Consider the following 12629-nt stretch of genomic DNA (forward strand, 5'->3'; position numbering starts at 1 on the left):
ATAAAGACAATTTAGAAAAATAAAAGGCATGTTTTTCTTTTCTTTTTGGGGTAAGACTTTAAAAAAAATAGAGGCATACAATTATCAGGCGTCTACTCCATGATCTAGATGCATTGAATACCCAGGAATAGGTCCTGTGTTTAAAATGTTGCCACCACCTTACTTAAAAATAACTTTATCTTTCAGGGTCACCACAACACAAGGATTTTTATATTTTACTGTTTTAGTAAATCTATATTTTATTCAAATGTTAAAATAACTTATTATTCATAATTTTATAATTTATAATACTTTATTAAATATTTATATTTTACTATTTTATATTAAAATGTCACAGGATTAGAGAGGTTGAGAAACACTGCTCTAGAGTGTATTTGATGAGGCAATGTGCTCTCTCCCTGCCCTTTGGGTCTGTCCACTTGAGACACCAACAACTTAGAGGATATCTCTGTCTTTTCATTTGCACATGATACTAAGTCAAGAAGGGAAGCTGCTGTGCTCGAGGATCAGCATCCAGATTGCTATAAAGCACTGAACAAGATAATAATAATAATAAAGATGGCCTAAACTGGAATGTTCATTTTTCCATCACCAGCTTTTATTTCTTACACACCAACATCATGACAACCACAAATTAAATAATTTTGAAAGTCACAAGGAAATTTGTCCACAATCTCATTACTTGAGACTATCAAATTATACTTTATGTCCACATGCAAATCCATTTTCTTGAAGTAACTGTAGAAAATGATTTGACAAGTATATATACACAAAACCTAGCTCTTATACTAAAAAAAAAAAAATCAATTGCAGAACCAGAATGGATTGAACTAGCTTGAAAAACAACAACAGAAAAACCGTGGGTCATCTGAGTTCAGTGCAATCTCGGGATAAGTTCTGGATGCTGCCAAACTTGTTAAATGTGATCTTAATAGCCATACAGTGTCTTGGCTGAGGCACTGATGATGTCCCTGGACTTACCAGGTCATATTAGTTCTGTATGCTGTAATGCCCTCATATTTTAAGAACTTTGACATCAATGAGTAAAAGAGAGGGGAGAAAAAGTCTAATAAACACAAGGGAGGGCTCTGGTATCGTGGTGTTCATGGTTCAATCCAAACTTGACTATGGGTAAGTTCCCAAACCCCTTTGTGCCTTAGTTTTTCATCTTTAAACTAGGACTAATTAAATCTCCAGTTCTGAGAGTTGGTGGGAGGATTGTGGGGTGCCATACACCCAAGGCATGTTAGAATAGTGTCCCATACAAAGCAAGCACTCACTGAGTACCAGGTATTATTGCATTCTTCTCAGTAGGAAGAAGACACAGAAGAAGAAATCAGACCTATATCTGCCTTATGTCCTTCTTAGTACCCACTGGTGACAGAGTTAGGACACCATTGCCTAAAGCCGCCTGGCCCACTGTCCTCAGAATAGACATCCAAATACATAAAGAAACCACAAAAGAGAGACTACATTATTCTAGAAGGCAAGCTCAAGACTAATCAAAGATTCTAGGGGAAGCTAGTCTTCGCATTACAAGGGATTCTCTAATAATGAGAAACACTCAGAGTGAATAAGGCTTCAATCCAAATAGTGACTCATAGTCCTGAAGGAGCTTCCTGCACTAGATGGAAAGCTGTGCCAAGGAATGGTGTCCCAGATTTGGCCTTCAGCCATCAGCAAAATAAAAAAGAACACACACATATTTGTGTGTGTGTGTGTGTGTGAGAGAGAGAGAGAGAGAGAGAGACAGAGACAGAGAGACAGAGACAGAGACAGAGACAGACAGACAGAGACAGAGAGACAGAGTGAGTGAGAGAGACAGAGACAGAGTGAGATAGAGACAGAGTAAGACAGACAGTATGTTTAAAATGACATTTCTACTTACTGTATGTGTATGGGTAGTGTGTGTGTGTGTGTATGCAGTTATTCACAAATGCAGAAGCCAGAGGAGAACTTTAGGTACCTTCCTCTATTACTCTGAACCTTATTCCTTTGAATCAGAGTTTCCCACTGAACCTGGAGCTTGTGTCTTTTGACTAGGCTGGTAGTCAGCAAGCCTTAGCATCCCCTTTCTCCACACCCCCTAGCAACCCCGGCTCCCCAACACTGTGATTACAGGCTCATGCAAGATCACAGCAGCTGGGGAGTTATGTAAGTGATGGGATCTGAACTCAGGTCATAAAAGCTCTGATAATTCTTATTTTGATAAAATATTAATCAAGCCATCTTTCAGCATCATCTTATAGCACAATCCAACCTACAAAAGGAGAGCAAATGTCTTACAACTAAGGGTCACTCATTGAATTGATGATTAAAATATCATCAAAATCATATCCTCTCAAACCGGGCAGTTGCACATTTGAACTCACGGGAATTGTGACAGTGTAGACAAGACCTGAGACAAGCTTCAGCCAAACAAAATCTAAGCATGGAGAGAGGAAGATAGGCATGAAACCCCATTCCTAGCTGAGGAACTGTTGGCATTTGATAGCTTCTGGGGGAAGAAGAGTCACCTTTGTGTAGTGGTGTGACCCCGGAGACTGACCACACTCCAGGGCATGCCTTGCTCCCAAGAGAAGAAGGGCAACACAAACTAAACTCTGTGGGGGAAGTAGAGAAGCAGTGGGGAGGTGGAGGTAAAGAGACAGATGTGACAGGTTGAGGGGCGGACATGATCAAAGCACATTGTGTTACATTCTCCAAGAATTGACACAAATGCTTCAAGTCACTCTCTTTTCCCCCTCATTTCCATCTGTCATCTCTGTTTCTGTCTCCAGCTGTCTATTTCTCATCTGGCTCTCTGTTTCTTTCTCTCTCTAACTTTCTTTCTTTCCTTCTTTCCTCTTAACTCTACTTATTTCTTCCCCCTACCTCTGCTCCTATTGAAAATCACATACTATATCCTGATTATGGTTTTCTCCTCCCTCTTCTCCTCCCAGCTCCTCCTCCCCTTCCCTCCTATTCAGGTCCACCCCTTCTGTCTTTCATTAGAAAACAAACAGGAAAGGAGCTGAAGAGGTGGTTCAGTGGTGAAGAACACTTTCTGTTTTTCTAGAGGACAGGAGTTCTATTCCCAGTTCCTCTATCAAGCCTCTCAAAACAGCCAGGGGATTTAATATATTAAAAAAGAAAAAGAAAATAAACATGTTTTTAAGGAATAATAATAAAATGTAATATAATTAAATAAAACAAAACTAACACACACAGATTAGATAGATATAGAGAGATAGAGATAGAGATAGATGTGTGTATGGGGGTGTGTGCACATGCGCATGCACACATGCATGCACACACAGAAGACCCATGGAGTAAAAAGAAGGAAGAAAAAAAATGTAAATATATATGTAAATAAAATAAAAATAAGATAATTTTTAAACATAAAGGAAAGAAAAGAAGTAAAATTCTTGACATAACATTATGAGACAAAACATTCAAAGGTGCCATTGACTTCATTTTCTGCTGGCCATTTACTGCTGAACATGTAGTCTACCCTTAAGAGTAGTTTGTTTCCCCAGTGAGACCCTCTTGGAGAAGACTAAATTTTTATTTACAACTGGCTATCAATTGGAGATATCTGGGTTAGTGATGAGGGCATTCTCTCTCTCTCTCTCTCTCTCTCTCTCCCCTCCCCGTCTCTCTGTCCTCCCTCCCTTCTTCCCTCCTCCCTCTCTCACACACATACATACACACTTATGCACGTGCAACTTCTCCATGTTGTTCTTATCTTTTGTTTTTTACTACAAATCAACAAAGACGCATCATGCATACATCCATGGGATTGATATGTTGGAGCCTTCCAAAAGACACCACTATGTGATCTCAGTAGGGAAACCCTACATCAAAGGCATGGAGCCATGCAGCAATATGACAAGAATTAGGATTTCAGGCTATCTTCTTCACTCTGAATGTGATATGGAATCATAAATGAAATTGACCACTCACATTTATAGACATGAAGGAATATGCAAAATGGTAAATAAAGGGAGTGATTGGATGGTCGGGTTTGTTTGGAAAAGAAATGAGAAAAGATAGAAGAAAGCTTCCCCGGGAGGACTTCCAGAACTTGACTTTGCATCCTTAGACAGCTGTGCAGCCAGCTGTGAGGCACACCCAGGTAAGTTAGAAGGATGGGGGAAATGATGTTGTTGTAAACAACCACGGTCCAATACAGACAGTGCTATGTCAAGGGGTACCAGCCAGATGTGTGGATTCATGCTCTGACTCTGTAATTATCTTATCATTTCATCTTGGAGAAGAACCATTAACGACTTTATGCCTCAATTTTCTTACTAGAAAATGACAAAGTTAGGCTAGGCAATCCTTAAAACAAAGTTCCCCAACATCTGATATGGTCCTGATTAGTTTCCAGGGAAAGTGCTTAATCTCTTCCTAAAGGGTCTCATAATGTAATTGTGACTAAGAGCAAAGACTTGGGGTTCAGATACGTTGGTTTCTAGCTGGGACCCATTAATCTTTTGATCATAGTCTCTCTCTCCATCTCAATTTTCACCTCTCTAAGAGGAAGAAGACACTGGAAACAACAACTGAGATAATGCATCACACTTACTGAACAACTTGAACTATATTAATAACTTAATCGGATTATTGATGTTATTCAGTGCCTAAAAGAGACTGTAAGCAACTGAGTGGGAAAAAGGCAGGTGCATGGCGAAGACTGGGCTGTCTGTATCCATCTGACTGTCCAAAACTTTTCTGTTCTTGCCCAAGCCATACCTTTGAGATCAGATCTGTGAGACACCCTTCTCCGGTGTCAACTGTTTCCCTGGATGATCATCTTCTCTGAAAAACTCCTTTAGCATATGAGCAAACCTCCCAAAAGGGAAGCAACTGAGTGATATCCTGAGTTGGACAAGGCGTTCGTGAAGGATATCTATTTACTTCAGTGACTATAGATGGCACATCCCGTGTACCACTGTTGTAGAGTCCCTACGCTGTTCCACCTGTCTGGATAATAATTTGCAATTGTTTATATTTGCCCTATGAGATTGCCATTGAAGCACTGTAGCTCCTGACCAGCAGGTTCTATATAGCTGAGTGGTCAAACATTATCATTACTTCTCACTAAATAAACAGGGCTAGAAATTCTTGCTCATTGGCATTGAGGACATTGATGACTTTCCTGTAAGCCTAGCAGATATAGATTCTACTTCCACAAGCAGCTGGTTGCAAAGGATCTGCATGTGGTTCCTGGGTCACATTCCGAACATCTAATCTTGAGCCTGTAATTTCAGTGTAGGTATGACTCTGAAGCCCTATATAGAATCTTAGCTTTGGTAGCCTAACCCTAATCACTAATGTAAATAGAAGAGATGCTCTGACTCTCTGAACAGTGGGTGGAAGTCTATGATTTGCTCTCTGAGCCCAGAAGGCAGGTTCACACATACTGAGCCATGTGGCTCACAGACCAGTCTGACCTTTGCAGAGTTGAACCAGTAGAAGGCCGACTCTCAGGATACATTGCCCTGACCCTAGAGATGTCTTCTGCAGTGCAAAGACAACACTGAAAGTCTGCTACCTCCATCAGTCAGGGTAGTCCCTCTGTTCATACCATGTCTTACTTGTCCAGTTGGCCTCCTGGTTCCAGACTCACCCTGATCTTGCCCATCCACCCACCTCCTTCCTACTCCTAGAGATCCTTTTGGAACACAAATGAGATCACATTCACCCCTCTTTAAAAATATTCCGGGCTGGTGAGATGGCTCAGTGGGTAAGAGCACCCGACTGCTCTTCCGAAGGTCCAGAGTTCAAATCCCAGCAACCACATGGTGGCTCACAACCATCCGTAACAAGATCTGGCGCCCTCTTCTGGAGTGTCTGAAGACAGCTACAGTGTACTTACATATAATAAATAAATCTTAAAAAAAAAAAAAAAAAAAAAAAAAAAAAAAAATATTCCAAGATTCGGTATCTATTATTTTTTCTGAATTCTGGCAACACTGAAACATTTGGGAAATTCCACGTTTTTAAAATGTGGATTTCTCACATTTCAGGTAAAAAGAATAGGATGACTTAGCCACTTCAATCCTGAATGTCCACTAAATGGCATTAGGGATCAGTCACCCCTAAAATGGGCACAGGTCCTGCTGTGTGTTGCCTAGAAAGAAAGAAGGTACCCCTGGAGGTCTCTTTTTGTTACAGAGCCAGGTATCTGGAGTAACTGCTGCTGCCTGTGGAGGAGTTTCTGATTTAAGAAGACAAAGTGGGGCAGGCGGAGTAGCCAGTATGTTCTCCTCTGTGCCGGACCCAACTAGAAGCTGAAGAAGGACGGCTTGGAGTGCCAACGCGGGACCCACTGAGTGCTCCACCCTCTGCTTCCTTCATTTTCAAGCAAGAGCTTTCTGCTGCTTTCCAGGAATGCCGATGGCCTGAGGCTAGTGCTCAAGAGACTTACTCCCAGCCCACCCCATTCCTGAGGCTCCACCCCTTGCTCTTGCCTCTCCTGCCCCACCCCCCCACCTCCTCTGTGGCAGCTGCACCCCTCCCTTTATTTCCATCCCACTCTTCCTATCAAAGCCCTAACAGCACATATTTTGTTAATTGTACAAACCTAATGGGGGAATGCATTGGCAAAAAAGGGTAATGGCCATCAGACCAGCAATAAAACAAAATTAATGGCCCATAGGAAGAAATCATGTCCACTTAATCCCAGCTCTGAAACTCTAATAGAATAATGGAATACCAACGGAGGGTTTTTTTCTCTCTATGCAGATTGCTTACACCATGTTAATCACTTGCAAAGCAGGCCACATACCACTCTGGCTCACATGACCCTCCAGGGAAAGTAGCAGACCAGAAACATTCAGTGCTAGGCTCATTACTGACATGCACCACCGCTGTAACACCTTCCCTCCCTTCCCCAGGTGACTCAGGACAGCTAGTGTGAGGGCCGTCAGGTGTGGTGGGCTGGAAAGCAAGACACAGAATGCCTAATAATAGCAGGCATTTATTGAGTGCTTACTATGTGCCAGACACTGGCTAGTTGAGTACTTCCTGTCTACTGGATTTCTGCAGATCTCATCCGCATTCTCTACAGCCACATGGTGCTATGAGGTAGACACTGGCCATCTCTTTACATTTAAATGCTAATAAACTAAAACTCACAATGGCAAATTCTCTGGTCTCAATCAGCTTCACGTCGAGTGTGGAATAGCCACAAGTGGGATCAACTCACTTCTACTATGAATGACAAAACCCATGCATACAAAGGTTCTGTGGTTTGGCCAAGGTCAAATAATGACGTGACCAACTTCAGGACTAGAATCCAGTGACAATCTCAGTGGTCATAGAGGGGGTTGGAGCCACATCCAGGCTTGTGTATGGTCCCTTTAGCTATAATAGCCAAAAGTGGAAGCAACCCAGTGTCCATTGACAAAATGATAGATAAAACAAAATCTGGCTGCAACAGTTTGGATTTGAAAAGTGCCTCCCAAAGCCCCTGTGCTAAAGACTCTGTTAATCCCAGAGATGGGAAAAGAAAGACCACTGAACCAAATCATCATGGCCAAATTAATTAAAGCAAGCAATTAATTAAAGCAAGCTTTTTATTTGTGTACATGGGCTACCATCCCCTAAGATGGGGTTCAAGAGCTCAGCATTGAATAGGAGAAAGACACTGTTTTTATAGCTCAGGAGTGGGGCAGGGTTCCAAATGGGGAACTTGGCCAACCAAGCAGGTAGGGTTACAGGAGCAGAACTTACACATAACAAGTTAGTCCTTCCTGACACAAAGACATGGCCATAGGGTGGGCATAACAAGGTAGCCAATAGTTATTCAAAACAAGGTAGTCATAGGTGGGTGTACCAGCTAGTTTTGTGTTAACTTAACACAGGCTGGAGTTATCACAGAGAAAGGAGTTTCAGTTGGGGAAATGCCTCCATGAGATCCAGCTGTAAGGCATTTTCTCAATAGTGATCAAGGGGGGAGGTCCTCTTGTGGGTGGTGCCATCTCTAAGCCCAGGAGTCAAAAACAACTGTTACCTCTTTACTAGGATTCTTTTCTCCAGTACTTTGTCAAGGCAACGGACGGCTGACTTAACACGGGTAGATACACATAACAGCGAAAAACATACATGCTATAACATGGGTGAACCTTGAGGACATTGTGCTAAGTGAAATAAGCCAGCACAAAACGGGAAAATACTCTTTGATTCTACTCATAGATGATACGGGGAGCAGTCCAATCCACAGAGTCGGAAAGCAGAATGATGGTTGCCAAAGGCTGGGAGTTGCAAGTTTTAGTTTTGCAGGATGAAAAGAGTTCTGTGAATGAATGGTGGTGAAGGCTGCACAACTACATGGATGATAGTGATGCTACTGAATGTTCAGTGCTCCTCAAAATAGTTTTACCTTACACACTCATTATACACACACCACCACCACCATCACCATGAACACCCTCTAATTTCTATCAGGAGAAAGAAAACACACAGTAGCTTTAAAAAGTAGACAGGGGAGGTCCTCCGAAGTCCAAAGACAAGACAAGAGGAGCCCAGGATTGTTGGCAGAGATTCCAGGGAACCCCAAGTCCCTGAAGCCACAGAGGAAGGACTGCAAGAAAGGATGTGAGGACTGCTTCCTCCCAAGTGCAAAACACTGTCAAAGTTGTGGGTCAACCTGGAAAGCTGAGTTTTGTGGTAGCACCTAAACCAACATGACTCTAAAGGGATAGAAAATGATTTATAAAATTATATGGGGTTTGAAAACAGAGGAGAAGGACTGCCTAGGGGGGAGAGGGGAAAACCAACCTTCTAGTCAGAAATGAGAGACAGTCTAAGAATGCATCCACAGCAATAAATGATGTGCAGGAAGTCTAAAGAGAGAAGGGAATGGGATGCAGAGAAAAGATGAGGGGGTTAGAACTCTTAACCTCTCAATACCCTGTGGTGTTGAGCAGCTTGGTGTGTGGAAGGGTTAGACAATACAAAGAATGGCCTTAGTCACCTTAGTTCTAGGACCCTGCATTCAAACTCTCTGAGCCTCAATTTCTTCATCTCTTGGACCAAGTGGCTGGACTTGAACAAGAGCAGCCTTTAAGTTTTGGGTGCCTGCAAGCCTCTTAGATTTTTATCTAGATAGGTGTGTGTGTTATTCTGGGAACGTGTTATAAATTGTAGCAAGATTTTGAGGTTGTCCACATTTGCAGAGTTCTAAGTCAGAAGGAAAGATTTCCACTACCTGTATATTTAGTCAGAAAGTCCTAAGATTCCAAGAAACTTTGGACAAAGTATCAATAAATCTATTGACCTCAACTCAAATGTTTATGCTTGCCTTGGCTGTAAGAGACATTGTGAAAATGCAACAATGATATCCTGATACATTTTGAAAAGTTAAAACACTGTCTCTGGTGCAAGTAAATATTCTTGCTGGAGCACTGTTTGGCTACAAGCAAGAGAAACTGTGAACCAGGCACGGAGGGGGAGGGAAGAAATTGCTTCTGCTTTGGGGAACAAAGCCATGTGACACAGGAGAAAGGTCAGCTGCAGGATGACCCTGGACATTCCTCATTTGGTTAGAAGTGAAGAGGCCCCAAAGTCCCCTTTGGAGAGGGGTCTGGCTCCAAAGGAAAAGTAAATACAGCCTACCCAGGAGGCTCAGCCCCGGGCAGAACAAATGCATGTCTTTGTGCTAACAAGTCCCCACTGGCATCTGGCTTTACTTTGCATAGGATTCTCAGCCATGTGACAAGAGAAAGTGACAATCTGAGGATTCATCAAGGGAAGCAGAGCAGGCAAAATACAGCATTTTGCCACCAACAGAGCAATAAGGACTAACCCAGGGTCATACGGGCAGAGGGAGCATCTGCAGCCAAGGGTCAGCGCCTGCCAGCCTAGGAGTCAGTCACAGCAAAAGAAAAGCTGGATTTTAGAGCTGGCTCAAAGTAGGAGCCAAAGTTAGGACAGAGCATGGCTGGAAGTGGTAGTGTTAAGTCTTTAAGGTCAGCACTTTGGAGGCAGGAGGATTGTCACAAGTTCTAGGCCAGCTTTGACCACATCATGAAACCCTGCCTCAAAAACTCTAACCAACCAATAAACAAAAACAAAATAAAAACTCCCCCTATCTGTTCCACATTTAAGACAGAGGTTAGGGGGCAGGATTTATTTAGGGAATCTCAGATGGGAAGCCACATCAGGAATTCATTCATGTATATAATATGTTTTGAATGTCAGCCCTTTTGCTGGGTTGAGATCAACGATGGATGTCAAAGCCAGTTCTCTGACCTGCAGGAACCTATACTTTAGTAGACATGTTCTCAGTCCTTGGACTGTGTGCAGCCGAGGATAGCAATGAACGCTGTCCCACACAAAAATCATAAACATAAAACATTGTGAGCTCTCTGATGTGAACTTTATAAATGGCAGCATTCTGTCTTGATGTCAAAGGTTGAACAAGCTTGGGGTGAAGTATGAAGAGACAATAGCAGGCTCTCTCCATGCAGCAGTCCCATAACTTTCTATTACTAGGTCTCTTTGGAGGTAATATACCCATACAGTGGGGGACAGTGGGGTCAGTCACTGTTCTTAGCACAGTACTGGAATGAAGAGATGTTGGTATTTGGTCCAGACCAAATCAACCATCCTGCGCCTCTCAGAAGAGTCCCAGAGCCTCTCCAAACGACATTAAGGCACTTCCCATTCATTATTTCCCAACTCGCCTCCTGGGGCTGGCCCTGAATATTGTTTCATAAATAACTGAACAAGGCTCCAGGGTTAGGCAGATGTGCACAGCGCTGGTTGATGACGAGGGACTTTGGCTGTGCTAAACGGTTCTGGGATGCTGACTCTCAGCAGAGGGGTGGCTCAGCGGAGAAAGCCGAGTGGCTGGTGTCCCCACCTGGATCCCCAGATCACAGTGGGATGCTGAGAAAGAGCATTTGTTTCCAATTGTTCTTAGCCACTAATTTGGCTCCAGGGTATAACACCAATCTGAGAACAAACGGAGTAGGAAAACCAAGCCTTTCCTAAGGAGACCCGATTTTGCCATAAACAGAGGTGGAGGGGGGGGCGTTTCTGGGTTCACAGCACAGGCCACTGGGTGCTGTGGCAGAGTCATCAGGCACTGAAGCAGGGCCTCCTGCACTGAGGCAAGATGGCATCTCTGCCCTATTGCTCCTAGCCACCCCGGCTGCAGTGCCATCTGCTGAGCCTCACCTGCTCATTCATTGCTCCTCTGAGGCACCCCCAGCAGAGGACAGATTATTCTGATGGCAGGAGATGGAATATGGTCCCTTGCTAGCAGTAACTATCCAGAACAATCTCTCCTGTGCAGCTGACTGTCTCCACCTGGCAGCTGCCTGCAAAAGAGCTTGCAGGTGGCAGAGGGTATGGGAGCTGGCTGGGGGGACTCTGCCCACATGTGGAAGAGTCTAAGGGACCTCTGGGGGCAGGACTGTTAGGCTGCAGAAAGGTCGGCCATAGGCAACATCTGGAGAAGACACAGAAAAGCTCTTGTTTGTGGCAAACTGAAGAACTAGAATCTTCCAGAGGCAAAGGGGAAAGGGTGGTAAGTGAGGGTCGGGGCCCCAAAGTGGCTGCCTTTGCATGTGCAAAAGTGCCAGCAAACAAGAGGCCCTTCTCATGGTTAAACTGCCTTCTAATGTCTTAAAGCATCTAAATCAGAGGGCTTTCAGTGTGACCCTCTTGAAGGCAAAACAGCAGACAGAGTGCCTTTCTCAGTGCACACCGCTTTTACTCACAGCCTCCCTGCAGACCTGTCATGGTTTCTACGACAAAACCGCCAGCCTTGCTAGCTGGTGATTTAGCTGTTCAATAATTTCATAAATCTGACCTTGAGTAAAAGTACGGGAAAGGGAACAATTTTTTAAAAGTCTCTGAGCAGTCAAAATATGTGTCACAAAATCATGTTTTGAGCCTTACTCAGAGGGAATTGCTCTGGGCCTTTTCTTATGGCTCCTTCCTCTGTTTTTGCACACATTTCAAACAGGTTAAGGTATCTGGTTAGGCCTTGGCTGTCTCGACATCATAAAAGAGGAGGAAATTAGGTTTTGCCAAAAGGCAAACTTTGGGGTCTGGAGGGCCACAGAGAGGGCCAAGGGGCAAGTAAGCCCATGAGTCTTCATGCAAGGTTTAGTCGTGATCAGGCTGATTGCTCAACAAGGCTGGGGAGGGGTAGGAAAGGAAGTCCCCATTCAGTGTGTAACACATCCTCTGCGTTGAGCTGTCTAGAGTCTGCTCTTCTTGATGGCCCTACACTACCAAGTCCTTTCTCTGGGCTGCCTGTGTTTTCAGAAGTCACTTGGGTTTCTAACGGGTTGGTTCAGTCATTCATTCAACAGGCATTGATACCTGTCAATGTCCGGTCATTCCAATAGGTAGGAAGAAATGAAGGCAGCGAACCCCTGTCATTCATGACGTTCTCTATGATGTATGCTGACTAGATATTAGGAAAGACAGCCATGAAGTGGAGAGGCAAACAAGCTAAGCCACTGTCTAAGCCGGGCCATTAGTACATTGGAGAGAATTTTTGTGACAAGAGACCACGATCCTTAAGGACTCAGCTGGAAATGTCACACTACTGAAAGCTTCAAACTATACTGCCAAGAAACACAGAACAATACAGGGCTGAAGAAAAGGTGTAGGGAACATCT

General features: G+C 43.6%; 1 protein-coding gene across 5 annotated transcripts in view; it reads right to left on the reverse strand.

Moving 5' to 3' along the window:
* The window catches only part of Pknox2 (PBX/knotted 1 homeobox 2), a 259179-nt gene that overhangs the window by 194292 nt on the left and 52258 nt on the right, over window positions 1–12629 (reverse strand). The window lies entirely within an intron of this gene.

This window comes from Mus caroli, unplaced genomic scaffold (assembly GCF_978045245.1).
Source record: "Mus caroli unplaced genomic scaffold, Mus_caroli_1 scaffold_11, whole genome shotgun sequence".
NCBI classification, from domain to species: Eukaryota; Metazoa; Chordata; class Mammalia; order Rodentia; family Muridae; genus Mus; species Mus caroli.